The sequence below is a fragment of the Macrotis lagotis genome, chromosome 7, assembly GCF_037893015.1.
Source record: "Macrotis lagotis isolate mMagLag1 chromosome 7, bilby.v1.9.chrom.fasta, whole genome shotgun sequence".
Taxonomy (NCBI): domain Eukaryota; kingdom Metazoa; phylum Chordata; class Mammalia; order Peramelemorphia; family Peramelidae; genus Macrotis; species Macrotis lagotis.
Genome location: NC_133664.1, coordinates 182,095,365 through 182,111,818, shown reverse-complemented (window position 1 = coordinate 182,111,818; position 16,454 = coordinate 182,095,365). Strand labels below are relative to the sequence as shown.

At 36.4% G+C, this 16,454-nt stretch overlaps 1 protein-coding gene across 1 annotated transcript in view; it reads right to left on the bottom strand.

The window, feature by feature from the left end:
* The window catches only part of SFMBT2 (Scm like with four mbt domains 2), a 386,915-nt gene extending 372,330 nt beyond the window's left edge, over positions 1–14,585 (bottom strand). Inside the window, exon 1 of the mRNA XM_074194176.1 lies at positions 14,498–14,585. The gene's annotated coding sequence lies outside the window, so the exon portion shown is untranslated. The remainder of the gene's footprint in view (positions 1–14,497) is intronic.
* Positions 14,586–16,454: the final 1,869 nt, after the last annotated feature.

Here is a 16,454-nt window from a genome sequence, read left to right as displayed (position 1 = left end):
ATTCAAAGGAAAAAAAAACCAGAATCTGAACTTTGTAAAATATCTCTTATGTTTTTCCTTTCAATCTCATGGTTTTCTTTTGTTCCCCTTAGTCCTAATTCCTCTTAGACAAAATGACCAATATGTAAATATGTTTAACAGAAATATACATGTACAACATTTACTAGACTATTCGCCTTCAAAGGGGGAGGAGGGAGGGAAGAGAGCATGGTAAATAAAAAAAATGTGTAACTTATAAATTGGCTAATGGATGATTGTTAGAAAACTACCAAAGCATGGAACTGAAAAAATAAAGTTCAATTAAAAAAAAAGAAATCAATCCTTTGTCAGAAACACTAATTGTTTCCCAGGTTTCAGCACTTCTTCTAATCTTGGTTACATTGGTTTTATTTGTGCAAAAACTTTTCAATGTAATGTAATCAAAATTATTCATTTAGCAATTTGTGATGTTCTCTATCTTGTTTTGCCATAAACTCCTTCCTTCGCCATAGATCTGACAGATAAACCAGTTTTGACCTTATCTTGTGGTTGGTATAAGATGCTAGTCTATGCCTAGCTTCTGTCAAACTCTTTTCTAGTTTTCCCCAACAGTTTTTGTCAAACAGCGAGTACTTAGCCCAGCAGCTGGAGTCTTTGGGTTTAGCAAACAGTAGATTACTACAATCATTTACTATTGTTTCTTTTGTTCCTAATCTACTGCACTGACCCACCAAGCTATTTCTTATCAGTACCATAATCAGTACAGATCCTTTATTCATTTTTTATTAATTCCCTTGATTTCTTAATGTTTTATTTCTCCAGATGAATGTTATTACTATTTTTCCGGTTATATAAAATAATTTTGGTAGTTTTATTGGCATGGCACTAAATGAGTAATTTAATTTAGGTAGAACTGTCTATGAAATAGAATTTAATTTGTTTTTCAAATATTTAGGGAGAGGTTTATTATTAGTATCAATCATTATATAATGCTACCCTCAAGAGCTACTGATCTGTGTATAGGGTTATCTGCTCCTAGGTTAAATTACCCCAAAGTTATTGTGATAGGAATTCAAGTCTCTAAAAATTGTTTGTGTCCTCCTTTACTATGTCACTTATTGCTACTCCTGACTTTTAAAGTCCTCTTCTCTCCCTACCAATCCTTCTAATTTATCATGAGCTTGAAAACCATTTCAACACACTTTTAGGAGTTAATATAAAAATAAAAGTAAAAGGTGTGAATTAAATAAATCAGTTATTTAGTACATAGCCAATGTGACATCAATTTGAGCTCATTAGATTAGACCATTGCCTTTCTTACTGATTCAGTCATTTAAAGTGTTGAATAAATGACCTATAAATAAATAAATTAGTGCTATTCATTGATCTATGTCCATTTCAGGAATATGAGCCCCTCTTTCTGTGGGTATACTCTCTCTATTCCAAAGTGCATCCCTTTTTCCCAAGTCCCAGAAATTACAACTGCAAATAGACCCATTTCCCTGAAGAAGTAAAATAGGATAAACAAAAAGGTCTTTTAGTCAATTCAGAAGAAAAGAATGAGATCTCCATTCTTTCGACTCCAATTTCCTTGATTTAAAACTGACAGATTACACGCTAGGGAGACCTTTTAATTTAGTAATCGTTAACCCACTACTACAGAAGTTGCAGGTCACTGTGCCTGCATCAGGTCAGCTCAAATGCCATAAATTTTCACTACAGACCAACAGTCCTTTCAAAATGCTTGGCATAGAAAAATAGATAGATAGATCGATAGACAGATAGACAGATAGACAGACAAAGAAATAGAGAGATACATGGAAAGAAAGATATGTTTGTTTTTTAACTGAAAAGGATGGGAGGAATCTCTCCCTAATCGGTAAATGACAGGTCCAGGTCCAAAGAGTAGCATTTCAAACAATTTCTACAGCTTTTCAAAAGGACAGAAATCTGAGCAGATAAATCAATCACCAATCAATGAAAAATAATTTATTAAGTACTTACTGTGCTAATCCCTTGGGATTCAAAGAAAAAAGCAAAAATAGACCCTGCCTTCAAGGAGGCTACATTCTAATTGGGATAAACATGCAAATAAACAGTATAAATATTGTACTAAATATTTTATAAAAGACAGAATGAGAATGTGGTGTGCCAAAACAAAAGGAAACAACCTATCAAAAAAAGACAACAATGAATTGTTGTCTAGATAATTAATATTAGCATCTATCCATTTTAATATCTGTTCCACAAAGAAGGGGGTCACCTGGGTACATTTTTTTAAAAGTCCAAATACTTATTCTATTACAAACTTTCATTTTGCTAATACACGGGGCGGGGTGGGGGGGAAGCAAACTTTGCACCTTTCTGCATGCTTCACAGAACGTAAGTAACATAAGGCTCGTATCTTACAGTCAACAAATAAGGGGAAATCAATAATTATGGTGAATTTTAGTTTTTCAAACATTTGTTACTATATACTGTCATTACAGTGTCTCAGTAAGTGTTCCTCATAGTTCCTGCAATAAAAATACTTTGCTTCGTCTTTATGAAATGAAGCATTTTTAAAAATACATTTAAATTCACCTTGAAACATTAGCTAACATAGTGAATAGAGCTCTAGGTCTGGAGTCAGGAAAATTAAATTTCCTAACCCTGGGTGGACAAGTCACTTAACCCTCTTTGCCTCAGTTTCCTCATTTGTAAAATGAGTTGGAGAAGGAAATGGCAAATCACTCCAATATCTTTGCCAAGACAATGGCAATGGGGTCACAAAGTTACACACAAATGAAAAATGACTGATCAAAAAAATTCACCTTAGTAACCACTTCTATTGGATTTGATTAATTCAATACATTTGTTTACAGAAACAAATGCAAAATTAATTCTAATTATTGATCTATCTATCACTGAAAATGTTTCAGAAAATGTTTGCTTTCCCATGAGTTTTCTTAGAGGAAAACAACTCTTAGTTGTCAAAGATGCAGCAACATGAAATATTTCCAACTCTCTTGGTAGTCAGTTGGGTCATCCCAATCACATAAATGCATTTGCTCTACAAGTCATTAGTGATAATGAACCACTGCAATCACTCTTATGATTAAACTTCTAAACATCTAAATCTACCAGACATGATCTCCTGACAGTGAAGTATGCTAGATCAGTAACAAAGGGGGGTCTGTGCAGATGCATCCTCTCAAAGACTATAAACAACTCCCAATTACACAGAAGGCTTCAAGACTTGTAAGGCACTTCCATAACGTCTATGGCAGATGTATTGCATTATCATCTGGCAGAACTACTACATTAGCATCCCTGCTTTACAAAGGAAGAAACTGAGGCTCAGAGCAGGTGATCTGCCCAAAATCAGAGAATTAATTCCTGTCACAAGCAGAATTCAAATCCCAGCCTTGCTGACTCTAAACATATCCACTTGCCCCCATATTTTCCCATTGCTCTAAATAAAAATGGGGAGAGATTCTCATCTGGATGCAATGGTGTATCTATACTCCTGCCATAAAGAAATAAGAATGACTAAGTGATCACTTAAGAATCCTTCTGTCATTTCCATTTTATCTCACAGGATATGTATAGCATTTGATTTTTCCAAGCTAAAGTGTCTAGGGGGCGGCTAGGTGGCACAGTGGATAGAGCACTGGCCCCTGGAGTCAGGAGTAACTGGCCAAGCCACTTAACCCCATTGCCTTGAAAAATCTAAAAAAAAAAAAGTCTATTACTAGCCTCAAAACATTCAATAAGTAAAACATTCAACAAATAACTATCTATAATGGGCCAGGCAGAAGAGATATAAAGTCAAATATGAAAATTGTTTCTGCCCTAAAGGGGTTTATATTTTACTCATGGGAAACAGGAAATATACTAATAGGTACATAAAAATATATTATGTATACATATACGTATATATGTGTGAATGTGTGTATGTATTTAAATAAGTCATTAGGGAGAAGCAGAGCTGAACCTAAAAAGGAGATGAGGAACAGCGGCAGAAAGGCATTCCAGGGGAAGGGGTGGGGGTAGCCTGTCCAAAAACAAAGAGGTAAGAGATGGAATGTCACGTCAAGGGAACGTGAAGAAGGCCAATTTGGCGGGAGAGTTCTGTGAAGGGGAGGAATATGAAATCATTCTGGAGGGGGAGACTGGAGCCAAGTTGTATAGGGTTTGATATGCCAAACAGAGGAATTTGCATTTTTACCTAGAGGCAACTGGCACGCTCTAAATCGCTTTGAGAGACATGGTCGGACATGCACTTTAGGAAGATCAATTTGGCAAGTGGATGGATGATGGATTAGAGCAGGGAAAGACTGGAGGCCGGGAACCAATTAGAAAGCTATTGCAGCAGCCCAGGGAAGAGGTGAGGGCCCGAACTAGGATGGGGAGCAGAATGGAAAGAAGGGGGACAGATGTGAGGGGCACTGAAGGTGATGTTGGCGACTGATTGGATGCTATTAAAACTAACAAGTAGAAGGAATACAAAGAACTCTGAAAGGACCTTTGTAAGCAAAACCAGAAGAATGGAGCACACATTCCAACACAAGGAAAAAGAATGAGACTGGAGGGACAAGGAATCCCAACAGGGACTAAAAAGGAGTAATAAAAAAAAAAATCTTTCTATCATATGTACTGAAACTAATTAATTAAATATAAATAGTTACAAAGCAAGTTGAGTTAGTATAATTGATGATCATTGTTAAATTTTAATAAAACATTCAGCTAATAAAATATGCTATAAAGAGAATACATTCATATTTTATTCCTAGTCAGATGTTACTTTTTGTATTGTCTTTGTGCTGGTACTAGATAACCAAGCCTTTTACAATGAAAGTGTAGATAGATAAAACAGATTTTGAGCAATGGCCCAAGGACAGTCTCCCAATGGGAGAATTAAGGAAAAAAAAATCCAAAAAGTAAATTTAGGCCTCAGACACACTTCATAATGAAAGCACATAAGCAACTATTTTATTCAAATCCTTAATAAACATTTGTAAACCAGAAGGATAAATACTAGGTGAATTATTTGTAAGTAACCCCTCATAGACCTGTGCTCTTGGAGAACATTAAACAGTTAAGGAAATAATACCAGCCTTGGAGAACATTAAAACAGTTAAGGAAATAATACCAGCCTAGGCACCTAGCTTCTAAAAGAATAAGTCCCTATGGAGACTCATGAGTTACAGTTCAATAAAAAAAAATCATCATTTTGTGATTATGTTTCAAAGAAATTGGTCTTTTATTTATGATGCTATTTTTTTAACATCAAATCTATCTCCCATGTTGTTATTGTTCAGGTGTTTTCAGGGGCATATAACTCTAAGTGACTCTTTGGGGGTTTTCTTGGCAAAGATACTAGAGCGGCTTTGCCATTTCCTCTCCAACTCATCTTTTCTTTATGGATAAGGAAATTGAGGCAAATAGGATGACTTGCCCCAGGATCATCCAGCTAGAAACTGACTGAGACCAGATCTGAACTCAGGCCTTTCCTGACTCCAGGTCTGGCATTCTACCCACTCTAGCTGCCCCCATCTCCCATTCCCAACTCCTATTCCTAAAAAATCAAAAGCACTCAAAAAATAACTTTGCTATTCATTATAAGTCACTAAACTGATCATATCTTTTGACTAAATGACCCATCAAGGAGGTCAGGAATAAAGAGAACTAAAAATGACAAAGAAAATAATTAGAAAATAAAATAATAATTAACATGTATGCGGCACATTAAGATTTACAGGGTATTTTACAAGTATTACCTCTTGTGATTCCTCACAACAACCCTGTGAGTGTGAGGTTGGTGCTATTACTATGCCCATTTTTACAGATGAAGAAACTGAAGCTAAGCAAGGTTTAATGACCAGCCCAGTATCACATGGTTATTACATGTCTGAAGTCAAATTTGAATTCCTGTCTTCCTAATTCTAGCTTCAGCCCATTAACTTTAACCACTGCATGCTGTATGATCTCATAATTAAAGAAGTAAAACAATATAAATAAAAACATTAAAAAGCAACTAAAGTCAGATTAAAGATAAGGTCCAATACTGACGCCAGAGGAAATGAAATGAAATGTAGTTCCCAGCAGGAACAAAATTAGATTTAAAGCCCGTGAACAAGTCACTTAAAACCTTTTACCCTCAGTTTCCTCATCTCTAAAATGAGGTTGAGAAAAAATAAAATAAAGTAAGATAAAATAAATTGAGGTAGGGTTAGATGATTTCTTTCTTAAAGTCTCTTCCAGCTCTAAATCCATGGATCTATGATTTTCTGAGAGAAATTGGGGGGGGGGGGGAGAATAGCATACACTAGATCAAGTGCAACTGCTTTGGCAGTTGAGTTTGATTGTCTCTGTGATGGTTGTGGGGGGCATCTTGAATATCAGGAAATATCTGTGGGTTGTCTTTTTTTAAAGGCTTCAAACGCTTCACAAAATAAGGGTATATATGACTGTGTTCTCATGGTTCTTATCGGCCCTCTCAGTTTTCCAACCAATCTTTCTGTTAATATCATAATATTCTAAGACCTGTCTACTGGAATTATTGTCTGTCAATAATGTTAAGACAAAAACTACCATGGCAATTACAAGTGTACACAGTACTCTCCTCTTTTAGTGCCTATAATACATCCCAGAGAAGGCATTAAGATAATGCCAGAGGAGATTCTGGTCTGTTGGCTCAGCTGTGAGACAGAAATCCATACCAAATCCAGCTGTCAATCACAACATCCACACTCATGCTTCGTGGAGCACAAAATGAATGTTTGCATTCAAGCTTTAATATGGTTTTAAAGGCAACCTACTTACAAACGTAGGTCACCACGATGACATTCTCAATCCCCTCCTCACCACAGACAGACTGACTGTGATCCACGTCTGTCCAATGAACCATTCCCACCCTCCCTGTAAGAACCAAAGGAGAGCAGATTCAGAATTGGAAAAGACTTCAGTTGTCACCTACTCCAAGCCCCTCCTTTTACTTATAAGGAACTGACATCACAAAAAAATGATTTGCCCAAAATCATCCAAAATAGGAAGTAGCTGAACTTGATCCAAGGGTCCCAACTCTAAATCCAGTCCTATTCCCATGATATCATTCATCCCACTTGGCTCATTGTCTTTCCAATTCCTTATAAGAATCAAAGGTGGCCCCTTGCCCAGTTGCAATAAGAACAAAAGCATAGAATTTTTTCAGTTGAAAAGGACATCATAGATCATCTCCTTGGGTCCACAATGGTTAAAAGGTTTGCCTAAGGTCATACTTATGGCAAACCCTTCCATAATTTTCACTGACATCTTTGGGATTCTCTATACAAATTCCAACCATCTTGCAGATGTTACTGACACAATTTTCAATGTTGAACAAACTAACAAGAATTACTCTGAGTAATTATTAATTGCCTGCTGTGTGCCAGATGCTCCATTCCTGCTAACGTATGATCTCTGATGTTAGCTTCATTGACAACAGAATACCACTGCCCACTTCCAAAAAGTACTCCTCATTAACACCAGCCCCATGCACAGGACCTGAGTCCTTCCTCATTTTCTCTATCTAACTTGGCTTTTTTCCTCCAGTTCTACTTCTCTCCCAACTATACTGCTCCACAGTCCCAGGCAGCCCACTTCAATTTTTCAAGGCCAGTAAGATTTCTCCCACTTCCCCACTTCTCCCATTTCTTCCAAACAGACTCTTAAAGTAGTCCTAACTGCTTGCTGGTCTCAGTGGTCCAACTAAAAGAATAGTCACAGACAAGTTCTGGCATCACTGCAATAATAATCATGGAACTTAGCAGCAAAAACAAAACAGGACTGAAGGTTGACTTCAATCATTTTCCTATCTCCTTATAAACATTTCTTTCTTGAAATAAGTCATATTTTCCCATATGCTTCATGTGTGTACCTATTGATTTCCCCAATGGAAACTAAGTTCCTAAAAGGCAGATGCTGTCTCACTTTTGTGTTGGAATCTTGAGTATCAAAGTCTGGCAAATAACAAGTCATAACATATGCCTTGATTGTTTGACATTTATATACACATACATACGTACATATATGTGTGTGTATGTGTATATATATGTATATATTTCTTATATATATATGTGTGTGTATATATATTTCTGATTTCAGAAATGTTGCTTCTCTTTTGAATAGTAAACAAAAAGTCACTCTGATGGGAGCTTAGTTTATAATTAAATTATAGAAATGATAGGCAGGAAAATTAAATTGGTGATCGAATTCTGAATGTTCAAGGGAGACCATGTCTTTTATTCTGAACAGAGAATAACCACCAAACCTTTCTGGTTCATCACACGTGGGAGTCCGTTCAGATACGCACCGTCATCTGATGCCTGCTCAGATGACCCTCAGCAGTTAGAAGCCCTCTCGTAGAGGGTGCCAAGACACACCTGCCAAAGAGAGGCAGTTCCCTGCCCACCAATATCACACTATGAGGTAATTTCACAATCTCTCAGTAAATAACAATGAAACAGTCAGTAGATTAAATGATTTCCTTACATTATCATCATAAACAATAATTATTTGGCAGCTGCCCTTTCCAAGCATGGTTATGTGCGAATGAATAAATCACGCATTATTGATTTGTTAAGCTAAAATGTTTTACATTTCAGTCCTCTAATAAGAGCCATAATCTTCTGCCATAGCAATGTAGCATTTTTCCTTAATACTTTTAATATGTAAGATTAGTACCGATTAGTCCTATCTGGCTTATAAGCAAGAACATGGCTCTTTGAAATGGCAATCTGTGACTAATCTGGGCCTCTCAAAACAGATCCTTATTAACAGAGCTCTCTGTCAGCTGATGAAATCAAATCTTAATGACAGATAGTCGAGATGCCGCCATGCTGTTTGCCTCCTCATAACATTTAATGGAATAACTGTTGCTCCCATTAATTCACAGATAAAATCAATTTAAAAGAGCAATGCAGGAAAATATGGCAATGTGAAGAGCTCAAAGTGCTTTGTAAAACTGTCATCTAAAATAATAAAATTCCTCTCACAACAAAAATGACTGGAGAAAAGTATGATGACCCTAGAGATAATCTCAGAATGCCACTCCGTATATTATGATCTACTGCAGAGGCCCTTGACTTTTAGTGACAAAAAAGTCACTCATCACAGCATCTGGCACAGAGCAGGCAATTAATAAATGTATATCCCCTTCCTCCTCCTTCCAAGATCCTCCGGTGTCTGGTTGAAGAGCAACCAAACCTGGAAGCAGTCTCATCCCAACTTTGTAGCTGTAACTGTCACCTCATTGGCTTGACCCTGCTCCCAAATGATGGTAATGAGAAACTCTATTTATTCTCTCTGTTCATATGAAACTTGTGGTTTTCTGTTTCTACAGTCCTCTCAATTCAGTGACCACAACTGCCTTAATACAGTGGTTTTTATGCATGAGTCAAGTTCACAATTTATAGTCACCAGTGGTGCCACTTGACTTTTGAACTCATCATGGAATCCATGGAGGAGGCATCAATGGACCATACTTTGGTCCCAACTCCTTCATGAAATCTAACCTTGCTTCAGGGTACAAACCTTGCAGTTTTTAGTTGTTTCCAAAGAGGTATATTATAGTCAGTTACAGGGAAGGGGACTTTTCATTCCATCTTTTTTATATATATTGAGAAACTGAAGTTCAAAGGACTGACTTGTCCAAGGACATATACCATGCCAGGGCCAGAGATGGAACTAAAATCTATTTCTCCTGACTCCTAAGTGCAAGATTGTTTCTCTCTAATACACTACTAAATAAAGGAATGTCTAGACTATCTTCTAGAAATTCAAACCAGATTACATCATGCATTTTCATTGTTTAAATTAATATTTAGTATATTACCTCCCAAATTTAGCCATACCTAACATAAAACAAATTGTCACAAGTTTCCACTACATAGTCTAAAGGGTCTAGAGCTGCTTCTCTTAGGTTCAAAAATTCAAAAGCAAGAATCCTTGATCAAAAAGAGATTCTACTGTTCCCCTGAAGAACAGGAGCCTCTGGCTACAAAGCAATAATTATCCTGTATTACAGCAATCAATAAAACTTCTTGCCCCATGACCTTGATATTTCCTGACTTTGTTCACTCTGCTGTAGATTTCTAAGCCATATTGATTATTAGCTAAATTTTTAAAGTTTTTTTTAAAGCAAATAAAAGAGAAACATCCACAAATCAACACAATTTAAATTGTTAGGATAATAAACCTGTTCAATTCTATTAGTGTTGAATTAGTAGACACCATTTTTATTCATTTTTTTTTTGGTAGGATCCCTTTTTACAAAATTTTTGTTTTTCATTTTGAACTTGTCACATTTAGGGTGCCTGGGTCTTGTTTAATAGTACAAATCAGTAGGTTATAAATGTGAGAGTTTTTCTGAAACTGTGACTGCTTACATACATTTCATCCAAATGAGAAAAAAGACACTGTAAATGATGTAGTATTTTCAAGCAATGCTAAGGATTCTTCACTAAATGAACCCATTAGCTTTTACAGAAATTTTGCTGAGCTGCTATTCACAATAGAGAATTCATTCTAAGATAGGGCTAATTTGGATCCTTTCAGGGTTTAGTAATCAACTATCAAAAGGAAATCATTATAAATGACTCACATACAAGGCAGCCTCAAGGCAAAACTAGGTGGCTCTTAAATAAGAGTCAACAAATCATTCTAGGGACCTGGATTCAAGAAGGCTTAAAGTTAAATCCAGTCTCACTTAACAGCTATATAATTCTGAGCAAGTCACTTGCCTCTCAGTTTCCTTATCTATAAAATGGGGATTATAATAGTAGCTACCTCCAAGTATTTGTGGGGATAAAACGAAGTGATATTTGAAACTTAAAAGCATTTACAAATGCCAGTTATTTATTATTATCCAGGAAATTTTTTTTAGCATTCTGCTATTAAGTTAGCTTATAACAATAAAGTTTGAGGAATGCTATAGAAGAAGTTGGGGCATCTAGTTGGTACACTGGATAGAGTACCAGTGCCAGAGTCAGGAGGGCCTGAGTTCAAATATGGACTCAACTTGATACTTACTAGTTATGTGACCTTGGGCAAGTCACTTAATTGACTGACTTACCAAAGAAAAGAAAGAGAAGAGAAGAAATTTATAAAGCTTCTTACAAACAAAACTGCAAAAAATAACCACAATGAAAATTGCATCTAACTCAAAATAAAAAACAAGTTTTTATAAGAGATTTGAAGTTGTGCATTACTCCTCTTGTTCTGAATATATAAGGAAGGACTCATTTTGGCAATTTCTGTAAAGTTCAGAATTTTTAAAATGGAAATAAGTCAATAAAGATGTGCTTTAGAGGAATTTTGTAGCACATACCAATATCAAAAACACCTCCAAATATTTTGGCATCTCTTCTAATATTCCAAAGAAACACCATAGAGAAACAGTTTAACATGGTAGATGGTTTGCAGTGCTTGGGGACAGGCAGACCTGCCCAAACCCTTGCAAGCTCCTTTATCTCTCTGAAACAGTCTCACTTTACTTCTCTGTAAAATGGTGATAATAGGTACTACCTTCCTAACATGTTGTTGTGAAGCTCAAATAAGATACTTAGTGTGAAGGGTTTTTGAAACCTTATATTACCGCAGCGACAACACAGCAATAGCAGTAGAACTAGTAGTAGTAGTAGTAGTAGTACTAGTACTAGTACTAGTACTAGTAGGAGGAAGAGGAGGAACTCCTTGTACCTGCCTACCTCTCCATATCAGAAACTAATTGTTCCTAAGTTTTAAAGAATCCCCCCAGACACTTAGAAGGTGAGTGATTTTCCCGTGACTATACTATTAGATGTCAGAACCTTAACTTGAACCCAGGCCTTCTTGGCTTCAAGGCAGACCTTCTACTCATATACTCATACACTGTCACTTATTACTTACTGTTATACTACTATACCATTAATGTTATTCATTCACAGAGATTCCTAAAAATGTTATAAATCTGCTCTAGACCCGAGGCTACATAACAAGTGATTCCAAATAGTGTGCACCGTCCAACCTAAACCTTCTGATGTTTTATCTCCACAAGGTACACAGTTCATAGAAGTAAAATTGAAGGAACCTCAGAGAGAACTATTCTGAGTCCTTCTTTTTTATCAATCACTCAATTAATTTAGGTGCCTAGCATCACACACTCTACTAGGAGCTAGAAGAATTTAGTGGATTGCCCAAAATCATAAAGATAATAAGAAGCCAAAGTTCAAACCCAGGGCCAGTGACTCCCAATCCAACAGTGTTTATCAGGCTGGTTCTCATATTATTAAGGTCTAAGGAAAACATAAAAGCTAAGGTACAATTGGAACCTGACCTAAACCAGCTAATCTGAGATTTTTTTGAAAAGCCTCTTTCCTCAAAACCCTAGAAGCAAGTATTTTATAAGTAAAGATTAAATTTTTTAACAGCAATCAAACAGGGGAATAGAGGGAGAAGGGATAGAAAAATTGCAAGTAATTAATCCAGTTCCAATCACAAGATCCTAGGAGTAGTGGGTGTTTTCTGTCTCCCCCCTCCCCACCCTCCCTGTTTCCATTCATTTGTGTCTCTGTCTCTCCCCTTCCATCTATCTCTGACTGTTTCTTTCTCCCTCCCAATGTGTGTGTATTCTTCTTTATCCCCTTCCCAACTGGGGAGGAGGGAGGAGGGATGCCAACTTAGTGAGAGCACCCCTTTAGTGATAGCTCTACTGTAACTCGGAACTACTGTAACTCAGGCATAGGTCACTAAGTTCAGTTCAAGGTTTATTTTCCTGAAAAAGCCTTTATTTGTTGCTGGGCCAAATTTTCTTTAGCAAATGAAATGATGGGGGAATATGTTGTCATTCCATTTGGGGCTGTCTGCAGTGGAGCATACCATCTGTATCCAGAGAAAGAACTGTGCAGTTTGAACAAAGACCAAGGACTATTAACTTTAATTTAGGAAAAAAACTGGTAACTTATTGTCTGATCTTGCTATCTCTTATACTTTATGTTTCTTCCTTAAAGATATGATTTCTCTCTCATCACATTCAATTTGGATCAATGTATACCATGGAAACAATGTAAAGAAGGGCAAAATGCCTTCTGTGGAGGGAGGGAGTAAGATTGGGGGGAAATTGTAAAACTCAAAATAAATAAAATCTTTAAAATAAAAAAAAGAATATGTTGTCATGGAAGTGAAGGTCATGGAGTTGATCCTCACACAGACCACTAATGTGCTATAAGCCCAAGCTAAGCATTCTCTTTTATCAGTGTACTGAACTACCAAAAGAAGGAACAGGCAATAAAGTGCAAAAAACTCCAATTAAAAAAGCAATCCAACCCCAAAACAAAGAAAAAGTGTTAGGCATTGTAAAAGACCAATAAGTTTCATTTTCATGGAATGGAAAACTGAAGTGATTTTAAATACCTTGTGCAAAACTAATTCATCATTTAATTTTAAAATATCATAACTTCTTCTGCCCCAACACTTAACAGTACTTTAGTTTTTTCCAATTACATGTAAAGATAGTTTTTAACATTCATTTTTATAAGATTTTGAGTTCCAGATTTTCTCCCTCCCTCCATTTTCCCCTGCCCAAGATGACAAAATCTGATATAGGTTATATATGGACAGTTTATATTAAACATATTTCCACATGGGTCAAAAACATCACAACTTCTTAATATCAATGGTTAATCTAAAATACACTTACATTTTGAAAGTAAGCTCTACTTTAAAAAGTACAGGAAAGAGACTGCAACTGATATTTTCAATACAGCTGAATCTCCTAATGCATAAAGCCCAGCTGTAGAATGCAGCGCCAAAATCAGGAGATCTGATGCAGAAGCTCTCTCAACCTCAATAGCAGGGAGAGCAATTTCCTAAATTCTACTTCTAATTTTCGGCGTACTCCAGATTTAAAGTGACCTTAGGGATAGAAATTTCACAAGCTCCCTTGAGAATGATGTAATTTTTCCACATCTGTTTGGTTTTCTCAACACCTCACGGTATGACCGTCTCTTGACAACAATGCAGATTAAACCTTATTAGAGGAAAGCTATTTAAGATGCTCAAGGGCAGTGTTCAAAATGTCAGCTACCCAAAATAAAAGAAAAAATGATGTCATCAATCACCAAAGAGAAAATCAGATCTCTCTTTGACATTCCCCCTTCAGTTTACTTTCCCCCAATCCCTTCAAAAAAGAAAAAAAAAAACAATTTTAGCTTTGTGCTCCAACACCTTCATCTGTTAAAGGCCACGGATGGCAAAGCTGTCAGATCAGACTCAGACATCTAGAAATGGATTCTCTGTCCTTTCCTTACCCCTGGCAAAAAAAAAAAAAAAAAACACTACTCTTCTGATATTGAGATTAGTTTCCAAAAATATTACAGAGGTATTATACTATTAACAGATTTTGAGTTCCAATTCAATATCTCTATATGATTTCCTTTCCATTCCTGTGGCAATTATAAACATAAGGACAGAGAACCAAGAAAGTCTTCAAAACAGAGAACAGACGAGAAGAACTTACCATCTGGCGGCATCAACACCTTGTTGTTCTGAGTACACCATCCGACTGGATGAAGATCAGCCGTCATCACATCACACCAGAAATCAGCCTTTCGATCCTCTCCATAGCCACAATAACGCAGCAGCAGGAGCTGTCCACATGTCGTTATGATGGTAGCCACCCAATAGGTGTCTGGATTGTTCTTGTTAGCTACTTCTAACTTCATCCCAGGCTGGAAGCTGCTCTGAAGGCTGATTTCAACCTTAGAGAGTCAGAAACACATTAAGTTATTATAACATGCAAAGTGGGAAGAAGTGATTTACATAGTTAATATGAACCAATAATGATGCAAAGGCCAACCCAACTAGGCCCTGATTAAACAAATAAGGAATGGAGTCATTGTTGAAATAATGCAGAAAATTAATACCTCAGCAGATGGATGTTTTTGAAACCAACAATCTACCAACATGTTTAACAACTCAAAAAACCTTACTGAGCTCAGTCTAAATTTCAGTGTCCTATTGATGATGTGTCAAAAGACATCAGTATCCAACAAATGAGTGAATGCCTATAGGGAGGCATTTTCTTTATCCTATGGAGAATACGCCAAAGAAGAAATGTTTTCTGCCATCAAGAATTCCACAATCTAGTAAATTCCTACACCCTGAAGAGATCATGAAAAAAGGTAAAAACATCACTTGTACAAAATATTCGTAGCAGTCCTTGTGGTGGAAAAGAATTGGAAATTAAATGAATGTCCTTCAACTGGGGAATGGCTGGACAAATTGTGGTATGTGTACATTACGGAACACTTTTGTTCTATTAGAAACCAGGAGGGATGGGAATTCAGGGAAGCCTGGAGGGATTTGCCTGAACTGATGCTGAGTGAGATGAGCAGAACCAGAAAAAACACTGTACACCCTAACAGCAACATGGGGGTGATGATCAACCTTGATGGACTGGCTCATTCCATCAGTGCAACAATCAGGGACAATTTTAGGGTGCCTACAATGGAGAATACATCTGTATCCAGAGAAAGAATTGTGGAGTTTGAACAAAGATCAAAGACTATTATCTTTAATTTTTAAAAAAACTATGCAATTTTGCTACCTTATATTTTATTTTTTCCTTAAGGATATGATTTCTCTCTCAACACATTCGATTTTGATCAATGGAAATTATGTAAAGACTATCAGACTGTCTTCTGTGGGGAGTAGAGGGAGGGAAGCAAGATTAGGGAAAAAATTCATAATAGCCAAAAATTGTAAACTAAGGTTCTATCCTATCAGGGAATAGCTAAATAAACTATGGCATATGGAAATAAAAAGAAAAAAGAACATTAAACATTCATGGCCTGAAAGATAGTGCCATACAATTCTAAGGGGACTACTGGTTGATTTACTTTTCTGAACCAAAGTAACTAATCAAAACTAGGTATAAAAACACAGAGAGGGTTAGTGAAATCATAGCATACCCACAACCAATGAAATCAAGGATCACTGAAGTATAGAAGTTTAAGTGATTATAAGGCTGTTTGGTGGTCCAGTGACCTTGGGAAAGTGATTTAACCCTCTGCCTGCTTCAGTTTCCTCATCTTTAAAATGAGATTAATAAACTGACTAGTTGTGATGAACAAACTAAATATCTGTAAGATGCATGAATGGCATATGATAAGTGTATAGCAAAAGCTTGTTTCTATACCCAAAGGGCAACAAAACTTTGCAGACCCCCTGATCCAGCAATACCACTACTAGGTCTTTATCCCAAGTAGACCAAAAAAAAAAAAAAGATTAAAAAAACCCACATGTACAAAAATATTTACAGCAGTTTTATTCATGGTGGCAAAGAACTGGAAATTGCAGGGAAGCCCATCAGTTGAGGAATGGCTGAACAAATTGTGGTAGATTAATGTGATGGAGTACTATTGTTCTGTAAGAAATCATGAAGGACAAGACTTCAGAAAAGCCTGGAAAAACTT